This window comes from Nothobranchius furzeri, chromosome 12 (assembly GCF_043380555.1).
Source record: "Nothobranchius furzeri strain GRZ-AD chromosome 12, NfurGRZ-RIMD1, whole genome shotgun sequence".
NCBI lineage: Eukaryota > Metazoa > Chordata > Actinopteri > Cyprinodontiformes > Nothobranchiidae > Nothobranchius > Nothobranchius furzeri.
In genome coordinates, this window is record NC_091752.1 from 28,277,152 (window position 1) to 28,304,641 (window position 27,490).

At 38.9% G+C, this 27,490-nt stretch overlaps 1 protein-coding gene across 6 annotated transcripts in view; it reads right to left on the reverse strand.

Annotated features, from left to right (window-relative positions):
* The window catches only part of kcnq5a (potassium voltage-gated channel, KQT-like subfamily, member 5a), a 177,101-nt gene that overhangs the window by 114,508 nt on the left and 35,103 nt on the right, over window positions 1–27,490 (reverse strand). The gene's annotated exons all lie outside the window — the stretch shown is intronic.

The following is a 27,490-nucleotide window of genomic DNA, read 5'->3' on the forward strand; positions in this document are numbered from 1 at the left end:
TTGAATGATTTTGTACATCGGTTGTCATTCCTGTGTAGTTACCCTCGTCTTGCTTTAGTTTGACTTATTCCAGTAAACGGATGAGGGAAGTTTCTGTGGAGTATTGGGACAGGAAGCCTGATTGGAACTGAAACAGAAGATTTTTCTCACTCAGATAATGATTTACTAGTTTGTAGATAATTTTCCCCAGTATCTTTGTGTTGACAGAGGATAGAGATTGGTCAGTAGTTGCCTATGTTAGTTTTACTGTTCTTTTTGCGTATGGGAGTTATACAAGCAGCCTTTAATTCAAAAGAGTTTTCTACTAAGGAGTGATGCATTAATTGTGTGTGTTAAAAGGTTACAGATTAACTTTGTGCCATCTTTGAGGAATATAGCTACTAGGGTATCCAGACGTGTTGCCTTGCTCACGTTTAGGGGGAGAAGATGTTCTAGTACTATGTCATCAGTCACTCCTTTCAGGCTAAAACTGTTTGGTCGTACCCCTTTACATCTATAAAAATTGCCGACTGCATCTGCTCCATACTTGCCTTGGCTGGTAGGTAACTCATTCACTAGATTCATTGCTATTGTAGAGAAGAAATTATTATTTGTGTTCACCACCTCAAAGTTCTCAAATGTTATTTCTCTCATTTATCCTCACACCAATGTTAAGAATTTAACTGCGGCAACTTGAACAGAGCCAGCCGAGTGTAAGAAACATTAATCACCAAAGAGAAATTGCAGACAGACCACGAAACGTCGGGGTTTGCAGTCTCCTGCAGCACCTGAGCCACCTGTGGTGGCTACAGAGAAACATGAGCCTGCCCCGCACTCAATATACCCGCATAAAATGGACGTAAACAATTTAAATATGAGCAATCCATTACTTTTTATAACTCAGAATATTAAACTATCCAGAGTTTTCCCCTTTCAGGATTTATATGTGATTTCTCAGAAATCCATAAAAGTGATTTTCTTTTAGCAATAAAATGTAGGAAATAAGTCTTTTTTTTTGTTGATGCTAAGCCCGCCCCCGTCCCATAGAGTTCCATGCAATATGAACCGAGAGCCAGTCAGCGCCTATCAATAGCATTGGACCACCGCTTACATACAGACATCAATCACAAAGCCTACTCAAGCATTTAAGGACGTACCTCGGTTGATGCAGGTTACTCTCAATTTTAATTATTTTTCTCATTTGAAACATATTTTTAATCATTTTTTTAAATCTTTTTTATACTTTAATTGGTATTTTTTTGGGGGGTTTTTTGTTTGTGAAGTGCCTTGTGGTTTTTATTTTGAGAGGTGCTATATAAAAGATAGTTTTCTTTCTTTCTTTTCAGAGTAGCGAACTTTCTCATGGAAAAGTATAAAATATAAATATATGAAAACAGGACATAACATGCGCAAAATAACTGTAAAGCTCTATGCTTTAGCTCTGTTTACTCAGCAAGAGGAGCGCGTTCATGAATGTGAGGTGTTTCGGTCGTAAATATGGAAATGAAACCACCTCTTGGTGTGATACGCTTGTCAGCCAATTTTAATGTATTGCTGAAGTATCAGATCAGAACTTAAACTTAATACCAACAAATACTCAAAGTCAATTGACTTGGACTCAGATTGGGAGCTAAAAAGGTTATTGGAATATTCCCATTTTTTGTTATTTCAAGTACAATAAATTAAATTTTCAAGTATATCTATTATTGGCAGGCAGGAAAAAAAGGCTGTTATTATTCTTAGCATTTCTTACTCAAAATGTTGTCGTTCTGTTAACAATACAGACCAACATTTTGATTTAAAGCCACCCTTGGTGATGAAGTTCTATCTGATCTGTCTGTTATTTAGCTTTGACATGTGATATTTAACCCTTTGATGCATGAATTAAGAAATCTTCAATCATGATTTTTTTTAAATTTTTTTTTCATTCATCTTTAGGTGTGAATGAAACAAATAAACAAATATTTTTCTTAACATTTGATAATTTACAAATAATTTATTACATGTCCACCTCAGTGGGCAGCGTGCATTCTGAACATTAAATATGTTGGCTTGACTTACTGAAGTTCAAATGGAGGAGCTCAAATGCAATAAAGTCTTCAGCAGCTGTGCTTAATAGCAAATAAATAAATAAATGACAATTTTGAGTACCTGTCCACTAGTGACCATTATGCATCAAAGGGTTAACAGTATTTTTGTGGCAGCTGTCTCCATCCTCCACCTAAAGGCTTGCAGCTATATCACTAAACCCAGCTACTTCACAAATTGAGCATAATAATAATTGATCGGAATAAATAATTTATCCTTGTAAAAAAAATCTAACCGTCTGTGACTAATTTTCCATCAAACCCATTAAAGCGGTACAATACCAACAGTTCAGTAAGCACCAGTCAACTGGATTAAAGAGCTGTAAAACTACAGTTAGAGATTTAATAGCTTCTGATGAATTAGTATACACTTCAGATTTTTTCCACTGATCAAAATTTTCAAGGAAAGAACAAGTGAGAATGAAAGTAAAACAGAAGCTTAAAAGAAACTAGGAGTGAGAAAAGCATCTTGTAAACAAAACAATGACGAAAAGGAACAAATATAGCTGAGAGCTGACCGCCGTGCAGGTGGTTAAAAAGAAATAGGAAGACGTGATCTCACAGGAGAAAAATAAAATGCATTTTAAAAAGGCTCAGAGCAGATGACAACAGCAACACGTTAATGATGAGCTGTCGCCTGGAGCATCTACGGGTTGAAAAACTCAGCATTGTTTTCTCTCCCTGCAACAGACGACAGTGTTTGCAGGTACAAACCATCGTCACGTGAATGAATATACGCACGCTTGGGAGGAAATGGATCAAAAAACCAGTGTGCTCATATAGCGAGTATTAAAAGGGCTTGTTGGAGAGTCCCATGGAGACAAGATGACTATTTCTGGATGCCATATCAGTCTGGTTCTCTCCCTGGTGACTGCATTATTAAAAGGGAGGAGAGCAACTGGTGGCATGAAATATGTACAGCATCATTAGCAGGGACCAACAGGGCTGAAGTGAGGAGGAGGTTGGGGGGAGACAAAATCTTTACAGACTCTGTAAACCTGCACCAATAGGTGTTTTGTTTGTTTTTGTGATGCAGTCAAAACTCAGATGTTAGAAAAGAAAAATGGACATGTGTGAGCTGTTTCCAAACACTTGTCTTTGTCTGGACTTCAGCCAGAGGTGCAATTTTTGTGGAGGTAGCCATCTTTCTTCCTGTTCAAATACGTGCACAGTGGGAATTGATTTTCTTTTCAATGTCCATCAAAAAAGGAAAAGAAGGAAAAAGAAAATCTACCTCGATGACGTGTTGGACTTACGACATTTCACAGTGTGTGATCAGTGTTTCAGCGTGACTCCCCTACATTAACATTTCATTTTAGCCAAATCTTTGTGCTTTGATCTGGGAAAATAGCACCAAAAAGAAAAATGTCCTGTGGTGAGTCATGAATTTCACGTCATCATTTTCATGACTTCTGCAGAGCATCATTGTGCTGCACAGATGGAAATGTTTTCACACGAGTAAGCAGCAGGATAAAAAAGTCCAAACAGCAAACATTCCTTTGCAACATTAAGAAAGTGATTTGTAACACAGAAACTTGAACTAATCAAGTTCCTATTAGATTTTCTATCTGCCTAAAATATGCAAACGATGCCATGAGTCATCACCAACACAGAATAGTGATGTGTCGGTCGTGAACGAACCGGCTCTAAGAGCCGGCTCTTTGAAGTGAACGACGGGAGCCGGCTCGTCATTGGGAGCCGTCCCCTCCCCTCCCCCCTCCCCCCCTGCCTTGGTGAAAGCTACAGGCGATTGGTCAACATGTGTAACTGCGTGTCCAGACTGTCCACACACAGAGCAGTAGGGGCGGGGAAGAGGGAGGATCAGACTCAGACACGCAGCAGAGCACATGCGGGAGGAGGGAGACGAGCGGGAATGAGGAGGAGGAAAAAGGCGAGTGAGAGGGAGGAGAGTGCGACGAAGACGGTGAGAAAATGAGCGCCAGCAGTCGGAAAGTGGAGATTTCTAGCATTATTTTGGTTATAAATGTACTCTACGCAACAGAAAATCTGAGGAGCCACTTGGGAGCCGAAAGAGCCGGCTCTTTTTGGTGAGCTGAGCCAAAAGAACCGGCTCTCTAAAAAGAGCCGGAATTCCCATCACTAACACAGAAGGTGTTCAGAGTCTCTCAGTCACCTTGTAAAAACACTTGATGGGTTTTTTTTTCAATCATTTCAAAAAAAAATTTTAGCTCAAAATGTGTTTTTTTTTAACTGAGTGCATAGGTTTGGAAGTAAAAGCTAAAGCAAAGACAAAAAGTAAAATAAAGGTGATTAAAATTTCTTACTCACTGAACCTTATCTCACATAAATGAGTAAAAATCATTCAAGCAACTTCTCAGCACTGGTGAGAAGTTGCTTGCACAGGTCATGCAGTTTAATGGTCAATTCTACTCACATTTTAAAATATCATGAAAAATCCACTTTTTGGATCTTTTTAGCATGTGATATTGTAGTCTCCTCTGGAAAAATACCCCAAACCCATTTTTTTTTTTGCTGCACTCGTGCATTTTCCTGTTTTAGCTGCAAATGTAGAATTTTATTTAGAAATTAATGAAAACAGATTTAAAATTTATATGCAACTCCATTTTCTGACTCCTAACATCAGGCCCTGCTCCTCCCCTGAATCTGGTCTGGGTTCTGAAACCCGCCTCCTATGGCCAGCACAGGATTTGTAGCTTAGGTGACTGCTGTCACAGCTGCCAGGATGATGTTTTCCACCCTTTATTGGCAAACTGTTTAAAATATGTGGACTAATATTTATTTTTGAACTTTCCTTGTTTACTTTGCTGAGTCCATGTGAGGTAAGCAGAGTAAATCAACTAAAATGCTGGTTGGAAATGACTAAATTCAAAGATCTTCAAAGACTCTAAATTTAGCAGAAAATAATTCATAAAACTAAAGTGTAAAAAAAAAAATAAAACTCTGCCGACAACGGGAGTCAAACTGATGTCTGCACATGGCAAAACAGAAATGGCAGCAGACATCTTAACCTCTGGACTATCATAATCTCAACAATTAACTTGCCTAAGATGCACTTGTAGGCACATTTTTTCAGTGTGCATGGGTGGGGTTTCATTGAAATTAACAGTTTTATTTCCTGGTATAAATCTTGGCTGATGAAAAGAACTCTTATTTAAGATAAATGACATCTTAGTAGTGCCAGCGCCAATATTCTATCATATTCTGTACCTACCTTTGCTCTGAAAGATTTAAAATAGCATGATATGGAACCTTTAATACATTTGCAGTGGTCTCTAGTAGCAACTAATGCCTTGTAAGTCGTTCTCTGGGGAAAGAATAGCTCAGGTGTGCCTGTTTGAGTGTATAGAGGTCAGCCGGATGATAAAGTGGCAGCAGAGACAGGATTGGAAGTCATTTTCTGAGATTTTGATATCTCCCCTCTGATTGGCTAACATAATGTGACTCTACCAAGCTCCCAAAATGCAGCTCAAAAATTGAGTCCAACCCAGAAGTACCTAAAATTGCAGTTCCACCCTCATCCGCTGGGGGCTGGTGTCAGAAGCGAGCAAATCCTCATTGACTCCCATGTTAAAAATACCAATTTCACAGCAGAAATAAACATGTTTACAGCCTGGTACCAAAACATGTTTTTGGTTTAAATTATCTAGTTTACACTCATGACAACTCTGAGGGGGGGTGAATTTTTTTCTCACTCTTCTGTTTAAGTGTATTAAAGGCCTAAAACTCTGTATAATTAATGAGCATCAGACCCACGTGACCACAGAGCTAGCTCCGTGGAAAGGCCTAAGGTATCTCTGACTCAGAAGCTCTGGTGTTGTGCACAGTTAACTCCGGTTGTAGCTAGGTTGCTACCTCCGTTAGCGTAGCTCCCACCTCCGCGTTAGCTTCAGGTTAGCTTGTAGCTAGTTCGACCGGGTGTCGTCAGTTGATCCCAGCCTTACAGCAACACCCTCAGCTCCACCTCTCTTCCCTTTTGTGGAATTGTCTGGGCTTGACGGAACCTGTGACACGGTCAACATGGCGGTGGTGGCCACCTCCCATTTTGGCACAAAAACGTGTTATTGGAGCCTATGGAAATGAATTGTCCAGTATATATGTCGATGGACTCTACCACTGACTGTTTGCTTTGCAACATGTTTTATCTCCACATATAGCACAAGCCAGGAGGCGTTCTGCCATGTTGTGGAGTTGCTAATGCTAATGGTTAGCTTCTACTAGTCAAGACATTCTCTGCGGTTTCCTGGACCCTAAACCAACAACAGCCGTCTCCATCACCAGCTAAGATGGCTGAGTCCATGAATGTTAAGCAACAGTGTGACATGGAGCTGTCAAGCTTTTCTGAACCGAGCATTTATCCATCTATGCAGGAAATAGGGGTAGACGTCTATTTTCACATTCAGCCCATGATAAAGGCTGTCTGCTCCAAGTCCTCTCCCAAAACACATGAACACTAAATGGGCAGATCTCAGGAGGAACACTATCAAAAAAATTAGAAAATTAATTAAAATACTTTTATACATTTGACCTAAATGTCACGTTCCCATTGCAGTCTAACTCATAATGAACTGCTCCTCACTGTATCACTTCTGGCACAGCAGTTGAACATTTAAGGCACTTCCTAAATATTTAACATTTATTTAAGGCAACATTTAGTCTTCAAGAGCAAAAACCAAACATGTATTTTATTTGCTGTCCTAAACTATCAATAAAACTCACCATTGATTGTCTTTACTTGACAAATAAATTATTTCCTCATTTGGCTAAAATGTGAATCACTTGGACTTTAGCTAAATGCACTGTGTGAATAAATCTAGCACTGACATTGATGTCCATGTTATTCCTCAGGCCTCTTGCCGAGTGTTGTCCCCACCTCCTGCCTCAGGACTGGTTGCCGTGGTAACCACTGGCGACAGCACCTTGTTTCAACACAACACACATCCAAGATGGCTGCCGATTAGGTGTGGTGAGATTGCTGAGCTTTCCTAATATATGAATATCAGCAAAATAAGACAACATCCACCTTTTCTAAGCTTGCTTTTTGTGGCTTAAGTAATTAGAAACCTTTGGCTTAAACCATTTTTTGAGCTAGATGAAGTATTGAACATTTATTCGATACATGAAGTGTTGGACATATTTTTTTCGGCACATGTTCCAACCAGCTGGGAATCTGACAACGCCATAAAGTTAACCATCCAAGGAAACTGTTTGGAACAACGATGTCTATGGAGAATCTGGTCCAAGATATGGAGGAGATAAAAAAGTCCTTGAATTTCATGTCACATGAGATAACTAAAGTGGCAAAACAGCAAAGCGGCCTACAGGAGGTATTGAAAGAAGTCAAGCAACTTAAGGCTTTAATACAAGAAAAGGACAAAAAAATTGAGCTGCTTGAACGGAGGGTTGACGAGTTGGAGCAACATTCAAGGTTGGATGATCTCTTGATATCAGGACTGGAAATACACCGTACCTATGCACAGGCCGCAGCCTGTGACGGGGGAAAAGACATTGAAATCACTGCTACTCATTATCCAGGTTCTCCCTCACTTGAGGATCAGGTGATCAAATTTTTCAACAGCAAAGATATTGCAATATCCAGTAAAGACATTGTGGCTTGTCACTCATTGGCTCAAAAACATAGTAAAACATCAACCATTGTGATCAGGCTTGCCAGTAGAAAATGTAAAATGGAGGTGCTGAGAAATGCAAAAAAATTAAAGGGTACAAGTGTATATGTAAATGAGCATCTTACGAAAAGAAACTCAGAAATCGCAAGGCAAGCAAGGATCCTGAGAAAAGAAAAGAACATCCATGACACTTGGACAAGAAACTGCAAAGTACTGATAAAGCTAAATGGTCCCCCGGAGCAGGCAAAAGTGATGGTCATCAGAGATATTAAAGAACTTGATCAATACAAATGACATACGTCTGCTGTGGATCACCAAGGATGAACAAGAGGAAGACAACCAACTTCACGCATGGATGATACAACAAGAAGATATACGAAGAATCTGGATTATTCAACTCTCAATACAGTAAGAACAGAGACTGGTAATTCAAGTTATGAAAATGTACAATTGCAAAGGTTTGACTACACAGAATATAAATCACAGGATATGCAGGATGACATTGACCCAGATAACAATTTTTACACTAGAGTACAAAATCATTGTGAATACTATACTGAAGACCAGTTTGAACATAATGTCACTATAAAAGGTAAATTATCTGTTATACATTTCAATTGTAGAAGTCTAAATTCAAATTTTGTGAAGATTATGCAATGTTTGAAGCAATCAAATCATCCATTTACTGTAATAGCAATCTCTGAGACATGGCTCCAGGAAGGGAGGATATCTGTGTTTCAAATTGAAGGATATAATATGTTTTCTACAAGTAGAGATTGCAAAAAAGGTGGGGGAGTGGCTTTGTATATTGATAAAAACTTTCAAAGTAGATTGGTGGGTGATATGACATTAGTTATGGATAACATTATGGAGTGTGTATCTGTGGAAATACAAATAGAAAAGTCTAAGAATGTGTTAGTCAGTTGTATGTATAGGAAACCAGGATCTTGTGTTGAAATGTTTAAAGAAAAAATAGTTGATATGTATGATGATATAATCAACAGAAAAATGTGTTTTGTCTGTGGGGATTTTAACATTGACCTGTTGAATCCTCAAATGCAAAATGCAAATACAGAGTTTATTAATTCCATGTTTAGTTTGGGACTGTATCCACTAATAACTCGGCCAACTCGAATTACAAAAACTAGTGTGACACTGATCGACAGTATTTTTACAAATATTCTTGAATATGATGTGTTAAGTGGTCTTGTAATTACCGATATGTCTGATCATTTACCGGTTTTCACAGTTGTACAAAGGACAACTGTAACTACTCAAAGTGAATCTGTGGTTGTTACAAGGCTAAAAAATCAAGAAGCAGTAAATTCATTTAAAACTGACTTAATGGAACAAAATTGGGAGGAGGTTTATGTGGAAGATGTAAATTTGGCTTATGGAAAATTTTTAAATATTATAACTTCTCTTTATGAAAAAAACTGCCCTTTGCTTTATAAGGTGGATAAGAATAAATATGCTAAAAAGCCGTGGATAACTAAGGGGATTCAGAAGGCTTGCAGGAAAAAGAAATAAGCTGTATAAAGACTTTTTAAAGAAAAGAACGGAGGAAGCAGAACAGAATTACAAGATATACAAGAATACATTAATAAGTATTATGAGATCTAGTAAAAGAAATTATTATAGCAAATTATTGGAAGGAAATAAATCTAACATTAAAAATACGTGGCACATATTAAATGATGTAATAAAAAAGGGTAGTGGAACCAATAGTCTTCCAAATATTTTTCTAACAAAAGACAATCAAGAAATTTATCAGTCTGAAGAAATAGCAAATGAATTCAATAAGTATTTTACCGAAATTGGGCCAAATTTGGCAAAGGATGTATCAAATACTAAATTAGATGCTGATGCTGTGAGTAAAATAACAAATTTAGACAAAACCATATTTATTCAAGGCACAAATGAAAATGAAGTTATAACAGTTGTTAAAACATTTAAAAGTAAAAAGTCAGCAGATTTACATGGATTTGATATGTCGGTTGTAAAAGAAATCATTGAGATTATAGCCACACCACTTACACATATTTGTAACCAGTCTCTCCAATCAGGAAGATTTCCTGAAAGGATGAAGGTTGCAAAAGTCATTCCTATCTATAAGGCTGGAGACAAACATGACTTTTCTAATTATAGACCAATTTCTATTTTATCTCAGTTCTCCAAAATACTAGAAACAATATTTCATAAAAGATTGTATGACTTTATTGAGCATCATGATATTCTTTCTGAACAGCAATATGGTTTTAGACGTGATCGGACAACTTCTCTGGCAATTGTTGATCTAGTGGAGAAAATATCTGATGCAATTGACAACAAACAATATGCTGTTGGGGTCTTCTTAGACCTGACCAAAGCTTTTGATACTGTTAATCATGACTTATTAATAAAAAAATTGTGTAGATATGGCATCAGGGGTGTGGCCTATGACTGGATTAAGAGTTATTTAGAGAACAGACTCCAATATGTCCACATTAACAACGCTGGTTCACAGCTACTGACAGTGACCACCGGTATCCCACAGGGGTCAGTGTTGGGTCCCTTGTTGTTTATTCTTTATATTAATGACATATGTTTAGTTTCTAAAACATTGCATTTCATACTATTTGCAGATGATACTAATGTTCTAAGTTTTGGGAAAGATTTAATAGCATTAATGGACAAGGTTGAGAAAGAATTAAATGCATTAAAGTGTTGGTTTAACTTAAATAAATTAACTTTAAATTTAAATAAAACAAAATTTATCATATTTACTAATAGAGCAATTACAGCGGATACAAATCTCAAAATAAATAATACAGAAATTGAAAGAGCGAATGAAATAAAATTTCTTGGCGTAACCATAGAAAAAAAGTTAAGTTGGAAACCGCATATTGACTCAATTAAAGCAAAGTTATCGAAATCATTAGCAGTTCTCTATAAAGTTAAAGAATTTTTAGATGAAAAAGCTTTATATCTTTTGTATTGTTCCTTATTTCTGCCTTATTTCATGTATTGTGTTGAAGTGTGGGGAAATACCTACGAAACCCACTTAAAGCCTTTGTTTATAATTCAAAAGAGAGCAATCCGACTTGTAAATAAAGCAGCTTGTAGAGAGCATACACATTTACTTTTTATTCATTTAAAAGTATTAAAGCTAAGAGAATTAGTTACATTAAGAACTGCACAGTTTATGTATAAAGTGATGTATAATTTGATGCCAAAACAAATTCAGGATCTGTTCCAGATCAGAGAGAGTGTTTATGATCTCAGAGGGTATAAAATGTTTAGAAAGCCTAAAGTAAGAACTAAAATGAAACAACTTTGTATTTCTTGTGTTGGGGTTGATGTGTGGAATAAATTAGACCAGGAGCAAAAAGATTGTTCAACAATGGTAAAGTTTAAGGGTATGTTTAAATAAAATGTGATTAAATATTATGAATCAAGTCAATGAAAAAATGCATAAAACATTAAAGGTCTTTTTTTTTTATAAAGCTAGAATGGGGATTTGAATATATTCCCATACATTTCAAACATGATGTAAAAATTATGGAATCGGTATGCTATTCTAAAATTTTGTTTAAGTTCAAAGGGTTTGGGGGGCTGGGCTTATAAGCTTATGCTTCTGCCTGCGCCCATTCTTAGCATTGTGTAAGTTGTGTGTTTGCTTGTAAACCTGCAAATGTTTCTTTGTTATATTATATTGTACTATTGATTTTAATTTCTCATTAAACTTCTCATTCATGGCAACACAAATAAAAATGATCAAATACAAGAAAACAAAATAAAACAAAACAACGTGAATGAAAATTAAAAAAAAAAAAAAAAAAACACTACCTTTTCCCTTCACACTATGAGGTGCTACAAATTCCTCTTCAGTCCAAGTTTTATTAGACCAGACTACATCAGGATGCAGGACGCAGGTGTAAATCAACCAGGCAGATTAAAATGATCCTCAGCAGCATCCATATGAGTTGATTAAGAGGGGACAGCTGGAGTAAAAACAAACATGACTGACCTTAAATTAATATTTAATTATCTTCTAGAGCTAGAAGATACCAGGGCAAACTGAAAAACTACAAAAATATTGACCTAACAAAGCATTTATAGTTTCAATTTGGCTTAACTCGTACATGATTTAATTTTTTTTATGAGGCGACTGAGGATTATGTCATAAAATCAAAAATTTCTCTCCATCTGTTCACGAACACAGCATCCTGCAAGGAGGAATGACCAGCTATGATGAGCTGAACAAAAACACAAACTGTCACTGTGACAGAGTGCAGGCTGCAATGAAATGTGTAAAAGCACAGGCAGTACTGGTCAGCTGTAATGTCAGGCAGATAAACTGCATATGAGAACACTAAATTCACAAAACAAATGCCTGGAGACAATAGTAAGGAGAGAGGCTTTAACTTTATTAAAGCTGCAAATAATCTACTTTTTGTTTTTAATTTAGACAAAGAGACAGATACAATTCAAACCTGATGTACGTCATACTGTCAGCGCACCCCAGGGCAGCTGTGGCTACATCGTAGCTCATCAACATCAGTGTGTGAATGGATGAATGATACACTGTAGTGTAAAGCGCTTTGGAGTCCTTACTCTGAGAGGCGCTATACAAGTGCGGGTCATTTATCATTTAACACGGATAATAGTTAGATCATGGCAAATGTAATGAGGATGGTTGTGAGGTTGAACAGGTGTGCCTTTAAAACTTAAAATTTAACTTTCCATTTAGAAAGCTTTATGAATAATCTGGAATTCCTCAAATTCCTTCTAAAATCCTTTCTCAGGTGTGCAAAACTCTGCTTTCCTTTATTTTTTAAACCAAAATGTATTACCTTGATTACAATGATTAATTAAAACACCAGCAACAGATTTTAGAAAAAGATACACCATGCCAGAAAGCTGAGTCAACATGTTTGTACACTTCAGGGTGTTATAATCTTAATTCCACAGTTATAATTGGGTTTTTAATGGGGCCAAAACAATGAAAAACTGCATGGTGCAATATTTTTCCTGATAACAAAAAGCTTGGTTTTATTATAATTTAATCTACATGACACATTAAAAAAGGAAGATTAATATTTTTTTAATACTAAAATGAACGTTGCTTGCTCCAGCGATTAAATGCATGCATGTTTATTGTAATGCAGCCACTTTAGCCCACAGACATTACACAAATGTTTAGGATAATCTCTATTCTGTATTTTATCACTACTATCCAGTTTTTGGAACAAAAGATGGACAAAAATGAAAAAGACTTAACAGACAATTGTTTTGATCCTAACCTTTACTCTGAGACAATAAAAAGAAGAAGCATGGAGGCTTTGGGTTATGTTCGTGTGTGTGAAAGTTCATAAAAACTGGATTTAAAGAAGCCAATGTGTTGGACGGATGATACTGCAGTTTTAGACAACATTTCTATGTCATTTAGTTTTCCCACAGCAAGTTTATGGAAAATACAACAAATTTTTCTTTTTTGTTTTTATTCTACTACAAAATTTTGTTTTAAATTTTAAATGTAAAAATTTTAGTGGATTTTTCTGTATTAATTACCCAGTGAATTGACTATAACTCCATTATTACGTCTGGTTTAAGAGCCAAGAGACAGGACAGGATGGCAGATACATCACTATAGGAAAAGGAATAAAAAAAGTGCACATGTGCTGAAAATTGCCTGAAGGGAAGAAATGTGTCAGTTTCATATTGTTTATTTCTGAAGGGCATAACTTTCAAGTAATTTACACAAAAAAAGTTGAGAACACTAACAGTCTGATAAAAAATAACTACTCAAGTAGTCATTTGTCTTAAAACGTTTAGATAATTAAAAAAATACATATCAGATTTTTAAAAGCTTTTTTCAGCAGACCTTTTTGCCAGAATCCCTCAACCTGTCTGCATTAAAGGAAAACGTTGCAACTTTTTAATATTTTTAAATCATTTTCTTGTACCAGTATATATATGTGTTATATTGTTCAAGCTGGCTTTTGAGTGACCTTCGTCACCACCCTCTCATTCTGTTTTTGTTCCTCATTTTACGGGATCCATTGATTTCCTATTCATTTTCTCTCTCTCTCTCCGTTTTTTCCCTTTTCTCCTTTGAAACATATTTTTCAATCATTTTTAAAATCTTTTTATAGATAAAATGTATTTATTCTTTGTTTGTTTTTGTGAAGCGCCTCGTGATTTTTATCTCGAGAGGCCCTATATAAAAGATTGTCTTCTTCTTCTTCATGAAATGCCACTCAGCCCCTATCACCCCCTGTGGCCAGAATATTCCACTTGCAACTTCAGACTGGCGAGCTGCTCTATTGGGGGAAAAATGGAGCTGACATACCTGGTGCTGCAGTCTGGTTACAGCATGTTTCCTGCAAGTTTTAGATAATGAACACAGTTGATGTGTTTAATTTAGTGATGAATCACTCCTGTAGAAACTAATGAAGGTTGGGAGACATTTCAGCTGTTAGATTAAGGTGTTGAAAAGCAAACGCACAGTGGGGAGATAGTTTTTGCTTTTGGTTTTACAAATGGACATTAGGGGGTGCTAAAAGCAAGACAAAACTGTCTAGTTCCCCTGTAAACACCCTCTTCCAGCACTTGCTGACAATAATTTTTGGCCTCAAACACACTCACCTCTTCTCTCTCTAGAGTTCAACACAAACAGAGCTGAAAGAAGTACATATGCTTTACCTTCAGTAAAAGTACAGACAAAGGTGAACAAAATACTTGAGAAAATGTTTAAGTATCCAAGATATTTTGTACTTGAGTAAAAGTAAAGTATCAGTTTTCCATGTGTTCTGTTCTGTTTTGAAATTAACATAAAACATTAATAAAAATACCCTATTCAAAGAAGTAGTCACTTTCAAATGTACCTTAAAAAAAGTAAAAGTATTCAACTAATATTAAAATCTGGGTGGGCTGTTGGACTCGGGGGAGGGAAAAATGCAAGTATGCTGGTCACCATCAGACAGGGTAGCGGTTAGACAAAAGGCTAATTAAAGTACTTTAATGTTTTACTACATTTTAGAAGATGTAGTGGAGTAAAAGTAAAAAGAAACCCACAAGAAGTAAAGTGCAGATAGAGACAAACTATACTTACAGTAACAAAGTACTTTGTTACATCCCTTTACTGAACACAAATGTGAGCATCAAAACGAAACCAAATCTAGAACATATGAACATTTTATCCCTGCAAGTTGTTTTCAACATATGCCGTTATCCGTGTGACGCAGCCATGAATCTGATCACAGCATTCGTCTGTCGTTTAGCAAGAGTTAAAAAAATAAATAAATCAGTCTTTTAAACTGTTTAAGTATTTCCTCCTCCGCTGTTAATATGTCTGCTGTTCCCTAATCACTGGCACAGAATGGCTTCCTCCTTGCCATCATTTCCTCCCTTCAATCAAGCTGTTCACAGCTTGCAGCTACATTTGGCCAGCCCGCTCAGTCGGGGCAAAGGTCAGCAGTTTTCCAGTAAGAAATCATCTTCTCTTAGAAATGATTTAATTTCTAATTGCTTTTATTGACTGCAGCTCTGAAAAGGTGGACGCTCGTTTTGGCTCGCTGAGCAAAAGCATCAGCCGTTAAAGGGAAGACGAGAGTCAAAAACACAAAGATGGATTTGCTGCTGACCTCAGTGCCGCTGGCTAATTAGGCTTCCTGATTAAAATTCCTGTTTATTTACCTTGTGGTGATGCCTGCCTGTCTGACTTGTTCATCCAGGGAGTCTTTGTATGTCATTACGACTCTGCACTTTGAACTCCTCCACCACTGATGACAGAGGAAGTTGAAGCTGCCCTGATCTTATGTAGAGGCCAACAGCAGTAAAGCTCAGAGGGATTCCCAGCCACTTCCGGAGGTACTTGTTGATCTTCTCCAATCCTTCAACATGTGTCAGAGATGCTCCGTACACAGTAAGCAGCCATGTAAGTCTTGGCAACAAGCCATGTCGATAGAGCCATGCTTTAAATTTCCCGGGAAGCCCCGATTTTTCCATTCTTCTCAGCCAGTCCTCCATTTGCTTCTCCGTACTGGTGACATTAGTTCTGTCACTCAGCAATTGATCAAAATAAGGTACTTGATAGGATTTTCCTCAATCAGTGGAATTGCCTCATCCTGCACACAGTTTGAGACTGCTTGTTGCCTTCCCCTTCGTGATTAGGGTTAGGGTTACACTTTTGGACTTCTTTGGTTTGAACTTCATTCTGGCCCCAGTTATGTGTTTCAGAGATCTCAGCAGCAAACTTGCCACATGGGTTGTGGTCAACATGGTCATCCACGTAACCTTTTATTGGTAGTTGTTGAATACCAGAGACCATATTTGGACCTTGGGCTTCATTCTGCCCGTTATTAGGTTCATTCCCATTACGAAGACTTGGAAGTAATAATATATTTTTCTCTAACAGTGTGGACCTTTTAACTTTGTAGTGTATTTAGTATGAATTGGTTTGTTCTAGTGTTAGCTTGTTGTAGGCGGTAGCTACAGCATGCTTTCTACCAGCAGGAGGGAGATGTGGGAAACTGAGTGTTGCTTTAAATTGCCCAAACACAGATTCTATTCAGTAGGCCAACTGGTGAGCAACTTAATCCTCCCTTTAAGATCAAGAGGAGACTTTGCTCCAAATTGTAAGCTAAAGGCACAGAAAGGAGATGCAACAAGATTGAGATTGGAGAAGGAACTTGTTATCTTTGTTAGAAGTAAGACACAAATGAAGCTTCGGGCAAACTTGTTTGTGTTCCAGAATCAGAGGAGGTGCTACTGGATGCTGTGGAGTAATTACCCACAGGAGCATTCATAGCAAAGGACATGTTACCATCATTACGGTTAATAGAGCATAAAAAAACAAAGGGCAACAAACAGGAAGGCCATCATTGAGCTAATGAATGTGTGGTGTCAAGTTTTTCAACATAAACCTTTTTAACTCACGAAAAAAGAAAAATAAACAACAACATTTCAGAGAGTAATTTGAGGGGAACGTGAAAAAAATGGCTCTCTCCTGGGGTTTTGCAACTTGCATGATGGGCCTCCACCATGAGCAAGTTCACTGAGAAACCAGCCAATCAGATGCAAGATGTCAAAATATCAGTAAATAATACAGAGTAAGACTCTGAATCCTGCAGTTTCCTACTCCCTTCTCTTCCAACTAACTTCTAGTTCCTGAAACAGGAGCACCAGAGCTTTTTTCTGCAAAGAGATCAACTCTTGTGGGTGGCAGTAGCTAAACAGATTGAGCGGGTTGTCGTTCGATCCCAGCTCTGGACAGAGAATGCTGCTGTTGTGTCCTTGGGCAAGACACTTAACCCACTTTGCCGGAGGGACCGGTGGAGCCGCTGCTCGGCAGCCTCGCCTCTGTCAGTGCACCACAGGGCAGCTGTAGTGTAAAGTGCTTTGGAGTCCTTACTCTGCGAGGTGCTAAGTGTGGGTCATTTATCATCATTTATACTAGAGACCACTGCAAATAAGTTGAAAATGGGTGAACTTGGTCTTTCAATAAATAATGTTCAAAAAGTTAAAGTACTACAACATTTCTGGAACTCTTTCACAATAAAGAGAGAACACCATCTAAAAATAAAATGTCAAAATAAAATTTGACCAAGTCACATGATGTGCTATTATAAAATCCACAGACATCAGAATGTTAAATAGGAAAAATAAACATAAAGCTGTTGATTTATCAGCAGCAACACAAAGTGATTACCAGACCTTTTGGATCAGTATCACAACCTGGTGAAACATTAAAAACTAGGATAAAAATCTGTCACATTTACTACCTAAAACTGATGTTTTTTACATCATTGTAAGGATTTATGATTTCTAATACCTACTGATGCAGCTGTTAACATGTCCTTAAAAAAATATACTAGTAACAAAATAGCTGTTGATACATCTTTTTTCAATGAAGACAAGTAAGAAAAATATTATACTGTTGCTATGTAAAATAGAAATAAGGCTACAAAAAGGTGTGATTATTGATTCAAGTGACACTGTGTATTTTTCCTGGCGATGGGGGCAGTAGATACCTAAATCGTGGCAAGCAAGCTGTATTTTTGTGTTGGAGTAAGACCCTACCAACGGATGCCGATTAGGGTCAAAAAGGCCCAAAAAGGGAATGCAAACTTCAACAAAATGACAGGCACAACACCAGACTCCCTTTCATCACTAGCAATGAGTGAAGAGGTAAATGTGTAATACAATGTTTATTAATGGTGAAAGTTTCGTAACCATTGTTACATCAGTAAATGTGTTTTGTCCTCAAGGGCTCCCGTAGAAGAAAAAATGGCATCAAATATAGCGTCGCCCAGAGAATTAGGGTGTTTCTCAATGTCAAGGTACCTGACCTCGCAAGGCGATGTCTTATCAGGCCAGGCGCCTTGCTTACAAGGACACTGTCCTTCCTTGGTCAAAGAAAACGTTTACCTTCTGTCACTCCACCTTCTGGCGCTGATTGGCTGCACCTGGCGGTAAGGCGTTTCCTGTTTCCTGTTTTCAGTGTTGCACTCCGTGTAGCTGTTTGGTGTTTGGGGCTCGCTAAAGCTGATTTAATTTCTCTGTACTGGGATATTTCTGAGTTATTGTAGCACAAAAGCACGCTAAAACGCACATTTTCTGTTGTTCCACCTAGCTTTTAGGGAACCATTTGAGTCTGCACGCAGTTTATTTGATACTGAACAGTTTGCTGCTCGTCCAGTTAGCTTAGCCTCAGCACAGCTATGGCTACTTCTGTCTCTGCTTCTCCGTCTCCTATCTCTTGCTCTCTGTGTCAGATGTTTAGTTACTCCTCTGCCTCCTTTAGTGATAATGGTACGTGTAATAAATGTAGCATTTTTGTAGCTTTGGAGGCGAGGGTGTCGGAATTGGAGTCCCGGCTCCGCGCTGTTGAAAAACCTGTAAACAGCCGTAGTTACTTAGCTAGCGCGGGGCTAACTAGCTCAGAACAACCCCGTAGCGACCCTCCAGTGGAACCCGAGCAGCTGGGACCTCAGGCCGGCTGGGTGACGGTACGCAGGAAGCATAGAACCCAGCCCGTGGGCCACCACCAACCCGTCCACGTTTCTAATAGATTTTCCCCGCTCAGTGACGCACCCACTGACAAGCCGACTCTGATCATTGGCAGCTCCATAGTCAGAAACGTGGCATTAGAGACTCCAGCAACCATAGTTAAATGTTTACCTGGGGCCAGAGCGGGCGACATTAAATCTTATCTGAAACTGCTGGCTAAGGATAAGCGTAAATACAGTAAGATTGTTATTCACGCTGGCGGTAACGACACCCGGTTACGCCAATCGGAGGTCACTAAAATTAATGTTGCTTCGGTGTGTAAGTTTGCCAAAACAATGTCGGACTCCGTAATTTTCTCTGGCCCCCTGCCTGATCGGACCAGTAACGACATGTTTAGCCGCATACTGTCCTTCAACCGCTGGTTGTCTACGTGGTGTCCTGAAAACAACATGGGCTACATTGATAATTGGAAAACTTTTTGGGGAAAACCTGGTCTGATGCGGAGAGACGGCATCCATCCCTCTTTGGATGGTGCAGCTCTTCTTTCTAGGAATATGGCCAGTTTTATTAGTCCTCCATGACAACCCAGGGTCCAGACCAGGAAGCAGAGTCGTAGTTTAACCCACCCCTCTGCAGCTTCTGTACTGTTACCCACCCACTACCCCATAGAGACAGTGTCCTGCCCACGGCCAAAATCACACAGATTGAATATCAGGCTTAATAAAGCAAATCATGGAAATCTCATAAATATTAGAACAAATTCAACTGAGCAGAAAACTAGAAAAATTAAATGTGGGTTGTTGAACATTAGATCCATTTTTTCTAAGACTTTGTTAGTTAATGAGTTGATTTGTGAAAATCAGATCTCTTTGCTCTCTCTCACAGAATCCTGGCTGCAGCAAGAGGACTATGTTAGCTTAAACGAGTCGACTCCTTCACATTATTTAAATCATCACATTGCTCGAAGTACAGGGCGAGGAGGAGGAGTGGCAACCATTTTTCATTCTGACTTAATCAGTCCCTTACAGATTAATAGCTACAGTTCGTTTGAACATCTTATTCTTAGTTTTCCAAATCCAGATTGCAAAACTGTAAAACCACTCTTGTTTGTAGTTTTATATCGTCCACCAGGCCCTTACTCTGAGTTTTTGGATCAGATCTCTGATTTTTTATCTGATTTGGTGCTAAATACTGATAAGGTCATTGTAGTGGGGGATTTCAACATTCATGTGGACATCGAAAATGATTGCCTCAATGTAGCCTTTAGTAATATCTTAGACTCAATTGGTTTTACTCAAAGAATACATAGCTCCACCCACTCCTGCCATCATACATTGGACCTTGTTCTGACTTATGGCATTGAGTGTGAGGAAATAATCTTTCCACATAATCCAGTCCTCTCGGACCACTTTCTGATAACCTTCGAGTTTTTTATAACTGAGTTCTCGAGACATGAAAGTAAATTTCATTATAGTCGGTCTCTATCTGACAACGCTGTTGCGTCTTTTAAATCAACTGTTCCATCTTTACTGTCCTCAGCATCTCAGAGGCATGTAGCAGAGGGCAATATTTTCAGTTCTAGCCCCTCACAAATTGATGCCTTAGTTCATCATGTGAATTCCTCTTTACGTGTGGCATTAGATGATGTTGCCCCTTTAAAAAAGAAGGTAATTAGGGACAGGAATTTGGCTCCCTGGTTTAACTCTCATCTACGAGCCTTAAAACAAAACTCTAGGAAATTGGAGAGAACATGGCGCTCTACGCACCATGAGGAGGCCTACCTATCCTGGAAAAATAGTCTTGTGCTTTATAAAAATAAGCTTCCACAAACTAGAACGCTTATTTTTCAGCATTAAATGAGGAGAATAAGCATAATCCTACATTTCCTTTCAGTACAGTTGCTAAACTTACACAGAATCGTAGCTCTGAGCCATCTATTCCCTTAGCCCTCAGCAGCAATGACTTCATGGGATTTTTTACAAGTAAAATTAATTCTATTAGAAACAAAATCTTTAGCATCCTCCCTAATGCGATTTCTTCTTCCTCAGTAAGTGAGGCAGCTTCAGAGGTGACTGTAGAACCTCATCTGTGCTTGAACCGTTTTGATCCAGTTGAGCTTTCAGAGTTATCAAAAATATTAGCTTCATCTAAACCTTCAACTTACATTTTGGATCCAATCCCAACCAAATTATTTAAAGATGCATTTCCTTTGGTTACTGCCCCCATTCTAGATATAATCAATCTATCCTTAGTAAATGGGTATGCACCACAAGATTTTAAGGTTGCTGTAATCAAACCTTCACTTAAGAAGCCTTCTCTGGATCCAGATGACCCAATGAATTACAGACCAATATCTAACCTTCCATTTTTATCCAAAGTCCTGGAGAAAATAGTGGCCATCCAAGTATGTCAGCATTTAAACACTAATGCTCTGTTTGAGGAATTTCAGTCTGGTTTTAGAGAGTATCACAGCACTGAAACTGCATTAGTGAGAGTTACAAATGATATTCTTATGGCCTCAGATAAGAATCTTGTGTCTATTCTAGTCTTGTTAGATCTCAGTGCTGCCTTTGACACAGTTGATCACAATGTTCTTTTAGAAAGACTTGAACATGCTGTAGGGATCAAAGGAACAGCATTAGGCTGGTTTAAATCCTACCTGTCTGACAGATTTCATTTTGTAAATGTACATGACAAATCTTCTTCATACTCCAGGGTTACTTGCGGAGTACCACAGGGTTCAGTGCTTGGACCAATTCTTTTTACTATATATATGCTCCCAATTGGTAAAATCATTAGACAGCATGGGATAAACTTCCACTGTTATGCTGACGATACTCAGTTATATTTATCCATTAACCCTGATGAACCTAATCGGTTGGGTAGATTACAGGCTTGTCTTGAGGACAAAAAAAATTGGATGACTCTTAACTTCTTGCTTTTAAATCAAGACAAGACATAAGTTCTCATCTTTGGACCAGAAATCCAGAAAAGGAAATTGCTTAGCCAATCGCCTGACCTTAATGGCATTACATTAATCTCCGAGAACAAAGCAAGGAACCTTGGTGTTATCTTTGACCAGGACATGTCATTCAAATCCCAGGTTTCACAAGTTTGTCGGATTTCCTTTTTCCACCTTCGGAATATTGCTAAGATTAGAAGTATACTTTCCAGGAGTGATGCTGAAAAACTAGTTCATGCATTTATTACATCAAGACTGGATTACTGTAATTCATTACTCTCAGGAAGTCCACAGAATGTAGTTAAAAGTCTTCAGCTTGTCCAAAATGCTGCAGCTAGAGTTCTGATGAGAATTAAAAAGAGAGATCATATCTCTCCTGTCTTAGCTTCCCTACATTGGCTACCTGTTAAATTCAGAATAGATTTTAAGATCCTTCTTCTCACATATAAAGCTCTTAATAATCAAGGTCCATCATACATCAGTAATCTGATTGTTCCATATGTTCCTAACCGAGCACTTCGCTCTCAGACTGCAGGTCTACTGGTGGTTCCAAGAATATCTAAACTTAGGATGGGAGGCAGATCTTTTAGTTATCAGGCTCCTCTCCTGTGGAACCAGCTCCCAGCTTTAGTCCGTGAGGCAGACACTTTGTCTACTTTTAAGAATAGGCTTAAAACATTTTTATTTGATAGGGCTTATAGTTAAAATCTGATGTTAGCCTAAATCTGGACAAGTGGGGGATTACAGGGAGGTGGAGTGTACAGTCGGTAAAGACGGCTCTCCCTTGCCCTGCCTCCAAAATGCCTACATCTAAATAGGATAGGTTATCCAGAGTTAACTCTGTAGTTATGCTGCTATAGGCTTAGACTGCTGGAGGACACACTGACCACTTTTCACACTCTACTGCTTTCTTCTACAGTCTGCACTTTAACTGTACTATTTTGTGCAATTTCAGCTGTTAACTTTATTTTCTCTGTAAGTGTTTTTCTCCCCAGAAGAAGCTACAATGACGTTCTGCTGAGCTGTGGTGGCCTCATGGAGGGGGCCATCGACTAGCACACTGCTGCTAACCACTAATACATTCTCTCTCTCCTGATAATAACTTTTTGTTTTCATTGACTTTTGATGTGCTAATACTAGTTTATCCGTTTAATTATAGATCCATTAGGATAAATACAATAAAGTTTATCTTTCACCAAATACAATATTTACTAAGACATCACAATATAACTATAGACACATTACCTGTGTGTGTGTGTGTGTGTGTGTGTGTGTGTGTGTGTGTGTGTGTGGGTGTGTGTGGGGGGGGGGGTCTGCCTGCTCTGTCTTCTCGATCCCCATTGAGTCGTGGAGGATGGCTGCTTATACTGAGCCAGGATTCTCTGGAGGTTTCTTCCTGTTAAAAGGGAGTTTTCCTCTCCACTGTCGCTGCATGCTTGCTTAGTATGAGGATTGCTGTATAGTCACTGACACTAGTCAGTGACTTGATGCAATTTGCTGGGTTCCTTATATAGGAAACATTATTTCTGATTGGCTTAATGAACTGTGAATTGGAATGTTTATTATGTGAAGTGCCTTGAGACGACTCTTGTCGTGATTTGGCGCTATATAAATAAACTTGAATTGAATTGAATTGAAATGGAACAGACTTGTATCACATGACCGTGGCTTCCGCGGCGGTCACGTAACGTCACATGACACGAGAGATAATATATTTTATAGGTATAAGTTTCAATATAAATATATAACAAGCCGTTTACTTTTCAAATTGTGTATGTTTGTTAAATTAAATAGGTAAGTGAGTTACTACCCGCTAGCCACTGAAGCTGCAACTACTAAGCAACTAACCAACCATAGATAACTGCTTTGGATCTAAAAAAAACATTTTAAATTACTTGACTTACATTTAAACTTGAAATATGTCCCCAAAATAGCTGCCGGCGTCTGATCCACCATCCTTTTGAAAGTTCTGCGGCGTATTCCGGGAAATTGTTGACCAAAGCCAGGCTACAAGACACCTCCCGTGTATCCTTGGTCAGCTAGCTAAACAGCTAACAAGCAGAGAACGCACGCCTTGGTGGTTCCTGATGACGTATCTCCTAGGCAACTGGGGCGGGACCAAGACATCGAGGCAAGGTTCCTTGGCATTGAGAAACACCCTAAGACTAGCTCTAAGTATTTTACACCAGATTTTTATGGTGATATGTTACGCAGCCGTCAATATTTTTCAACAACTGGACATCATTTCATTCATTTTCAAACAACATTTTGATGGATATGTCCAGAGATTGACAGTAAAAACTACACATTGTCACTTTAAATGTTAAAATGGCCTGTCACAGGGGTAGGCAAAGACAGGTCATGTTTTAGCTCACAGGTTGATGCCATAAACAATGACGTGGGGCTTTATTAATTTACTGGCAATTCCACATTTTGTTAAACAACTTAGCTTTGTTTCCTTTTATTTCTACAAAAAAAAGCTTTGATTTTTTTCCTGCATTTTCTTAGTCTGCCAACTTAGGGATGTTTTAACAAACTATGAGACTCCAATAGGGTGAGGAGCTACAGCTCTTTAACGTGGACATTTTATTGGGAAATTAACGAAATTTAGCAGAGAAAAATATATATTTTTAGTACTTGTTCAACAAGTTTCTGTGGTGATTAACTTACTCACCGTTTCTCTCCTCCTGCTTGCTCCCAGCTCCGGGAGCATCGAAGCAGCGACAACCTTGCCAGTTCGGAGCAGCTTGTGGACCGGATCAATTTGAGGAATAGTGGAGGAGGGATCATAGTCTTTGAAAGATTAAAAACATATCGTTTTGCAGTTCTAATTTTGACCGGTTTTGCTCTGCTTTCATTGGACAATACTATATCACCGGTAAACATGTTTATATGCTCAATTTTGTTGGGCGTGGACAGTTTTATGCTAGGGGGGGGACATGTCCCCCCTAGGATTTCCGCCTATGACTGGGTCATTAACAGACTTCTGGTTAATTTGACATGTGGAAGAAATAATTTTTAGCATTTAAATAAGGTTTGTTGGAATAAAGAAATGTGTAAAACACGCTAATCAATATGTACTTCTTTGCCTTTACATTATCATCAGATGCCCAATTTACATGCATGCATCTTTTAAAATATGTTAAAGGAATCAATAATTTTAACAGTATTTCATTATTATTTTTCATGTTTATGTTTTCAAAACAGTAAATTATTGTATGCGGTCTACTTCAGCCTGATTATCAAGATGAAAAACGCACTCAAAAGCAAAAAAGAAATAAAATCTGACATTAGCTGCTTGATAAGAGAAAGCTGGAATCGAAACTAAATCTCTAGATCCAACCATATATTTCCAATTAGAGAATAAAATCTGAATGCAGACCAGATGTATTTCTAAGTGTTTCTTTTTGTTGTGTTTTTGTTTTGCTTTGTAGCACTCAGCTTGCTGCTTTTCTTAATTATGAATAATAAAAGTGATTCATAACGGAAAAAGCATGACAACTTCACACACCCAAAGAAACTGACTCAATCGTCCGTACAGTGGCTGCCAGACACGTCACAAGTCTTGGCTGGCAAACATTGTTTTCAGCCATTGTTTGATGATCAATGGAAAAAAATATGTTTTTCTTATTTCTTTTAATGCTTCCCAACACTTGTGTCATTCATCTGCTCTCACTCTTTGTGGAACGAGGGTGGTTATAAAGAAACACACACACATTCACACTGTCAAAAAAACACATGTACAGTTGGTCTAATGGTTACGCTGAGTCTTGTCACTACATGGGGCAACATCTGGGTCCCTGTTGTGGTAATGGTTGGTGAAACATTCTCCACATCTTTCCAATGACTTCTCATAAATCTAGTGAGCAGCGCCTCTGAAATGCAGATTGCATGTCAGTGTTGATGTTCTGAACGTTCTGGTCCACCACCACAAACCAGAAGATATGACGGCCCAAAGGTGTTTTTGAATGGCAAAAGTGGGATGGAGGAATCCAAATCACTTCAGTGGAAATCTAGACCAACCATTTCATCGTACCAATATAGGCGTGGGCTTTTATTTGAGACGTGAGCAGATAGAGGTACTTCAACAGTGTGTGGCAGAATGCCCCATTGACTAATTTCCATAGTGGTGAATACGTCACGTTGCTTGTTGCTTTGATTGGTCCCAGCGTAGTACAATTGCATGCAGAGACAGTTTGAAAAGCAATTCCGCCCCACAAGTGAGCTCTGTCTATGGGTCATGACCGTTACATATAACTCCCTCGTTTGGCCCAATCCAAATTATCTGATATTATCAAGAAGCATTACCAATTTACCAACTGTGACTTTTTTTTTTACAATATTCAAAAAATAAACAAACAACAACAAAGCAACAATAATGGGAATGAGCCATGAATGCCTTCTATCCTTTTGTCTTTGCTGTTTTGACAAACCAAACTATATTTCTGTTTAACTATTCCTTTCACTGTGAATTATTTCCTGGTTAAAAATAAATAAATGTTTTGCAAAAACATGCCCTCTGCAGCCTCTTGCGTGTTCATTTTTTAGTGTTAATGTAGATTGAAAAAAAAATTCACAAAGGAAGTGTGGTGTGGAGTGTCGAGTTTGTTGGTAGGAGAATCTCGTCTCTGCTTTTTGCGGATGATGTGGTCCTCCTAGCTTCATCCAGCTCTGACCTTCAGCTCTTGCTGGGTAGGTTCGTGGCCGAGTGTGAAGCGGCTGGGATGAGGATCAGCACCTCCAAATCTGAGACCATGGTTCTCGACCGGAAAAGGATGGCTTGCCAACTCCTGGTCGGGGGAGAGATCCTACCTCAAGTGGAGGAGTTTAAGTATCTCGGGGTCTTGTTCACGAGTGAGGGTAGGAGGGAGCGGGAGATCGACAGGCGGATTGGTTCAGCGTCTGCAGTGATGCGGACGCTGAGCCGATCTGTCGTGGTGAAGAGGGAGCTGAGCCAGAAAGCCAGGCTCTCGATTTACCGGTCGATCTACGTCCCAATCCTCACCTATGGTCATGAGCTTTGGGTAATGACAGAAAGAACGAAATCGCGGATACAAGCGGCCAAAATGAGTTTCCTCCGTAGGGTGGCCGGGCTCAGCCTTAGAGATAGGGTGAGGAGCTCGGATATTCGGGAGGGACTCAGAGTAGAACCGCTGCTGCTGCTTATCCGGATTAAAAGGAGCCAGTTGAGGTGGTTTGGGCATCTGGTCAGGATGCCTCCTGGACGCCTCCCCGGGGAGGTGTTTCGGGCATGTCCTGCCGGCAGGAGGCCCCCGGGTCGACCCAGGACACGTTGGAGAGGTTACATCTCCAATCTGGTACAGGAACGCCTTGGGGTCCTGCCGGAGGAGCTGGTGGAGAAGGCCAGGGAGAGGACGGTCTGGAGCTCCCTAGTTGGGATGCTGCCCCCGCGACCCGGACACGGAAAAGCGGAGGAAGACGACGACGATTTTATTTTATTTTACAAACAAAGCTGAATGACAGACAATACCTAGCACATTCTGAGGTGGTTCATGCAACTGAACCCAAGAGTCTTGGAGTAATGACTTGTCCATATCTCTGCTGGCTGGAGCCAAGCCAAGCCCACTGCCTTCGGTGTCTGCTCTAATATCTGTAATGTGGCCGAGTCTGTTCTCAATGCACCATTTGCCTCAGAAACCTCTGGCCATAATTCTTCCTCCGGCCTCTCTGAAACATGCCATCTTCTTTTCCTCCCCTCCTCTCCCCCTTTTCTTTACTTAACAAGGCCAGAAGACAGAAAGAGGAGAAGAGATTTGTCATCTGCCTTGTCACCTTGGAGAAGCTGCACACTCTTTCATGGTGTGCATTTCGACTGTGCTGATGACTCTGCAAGAATGGAA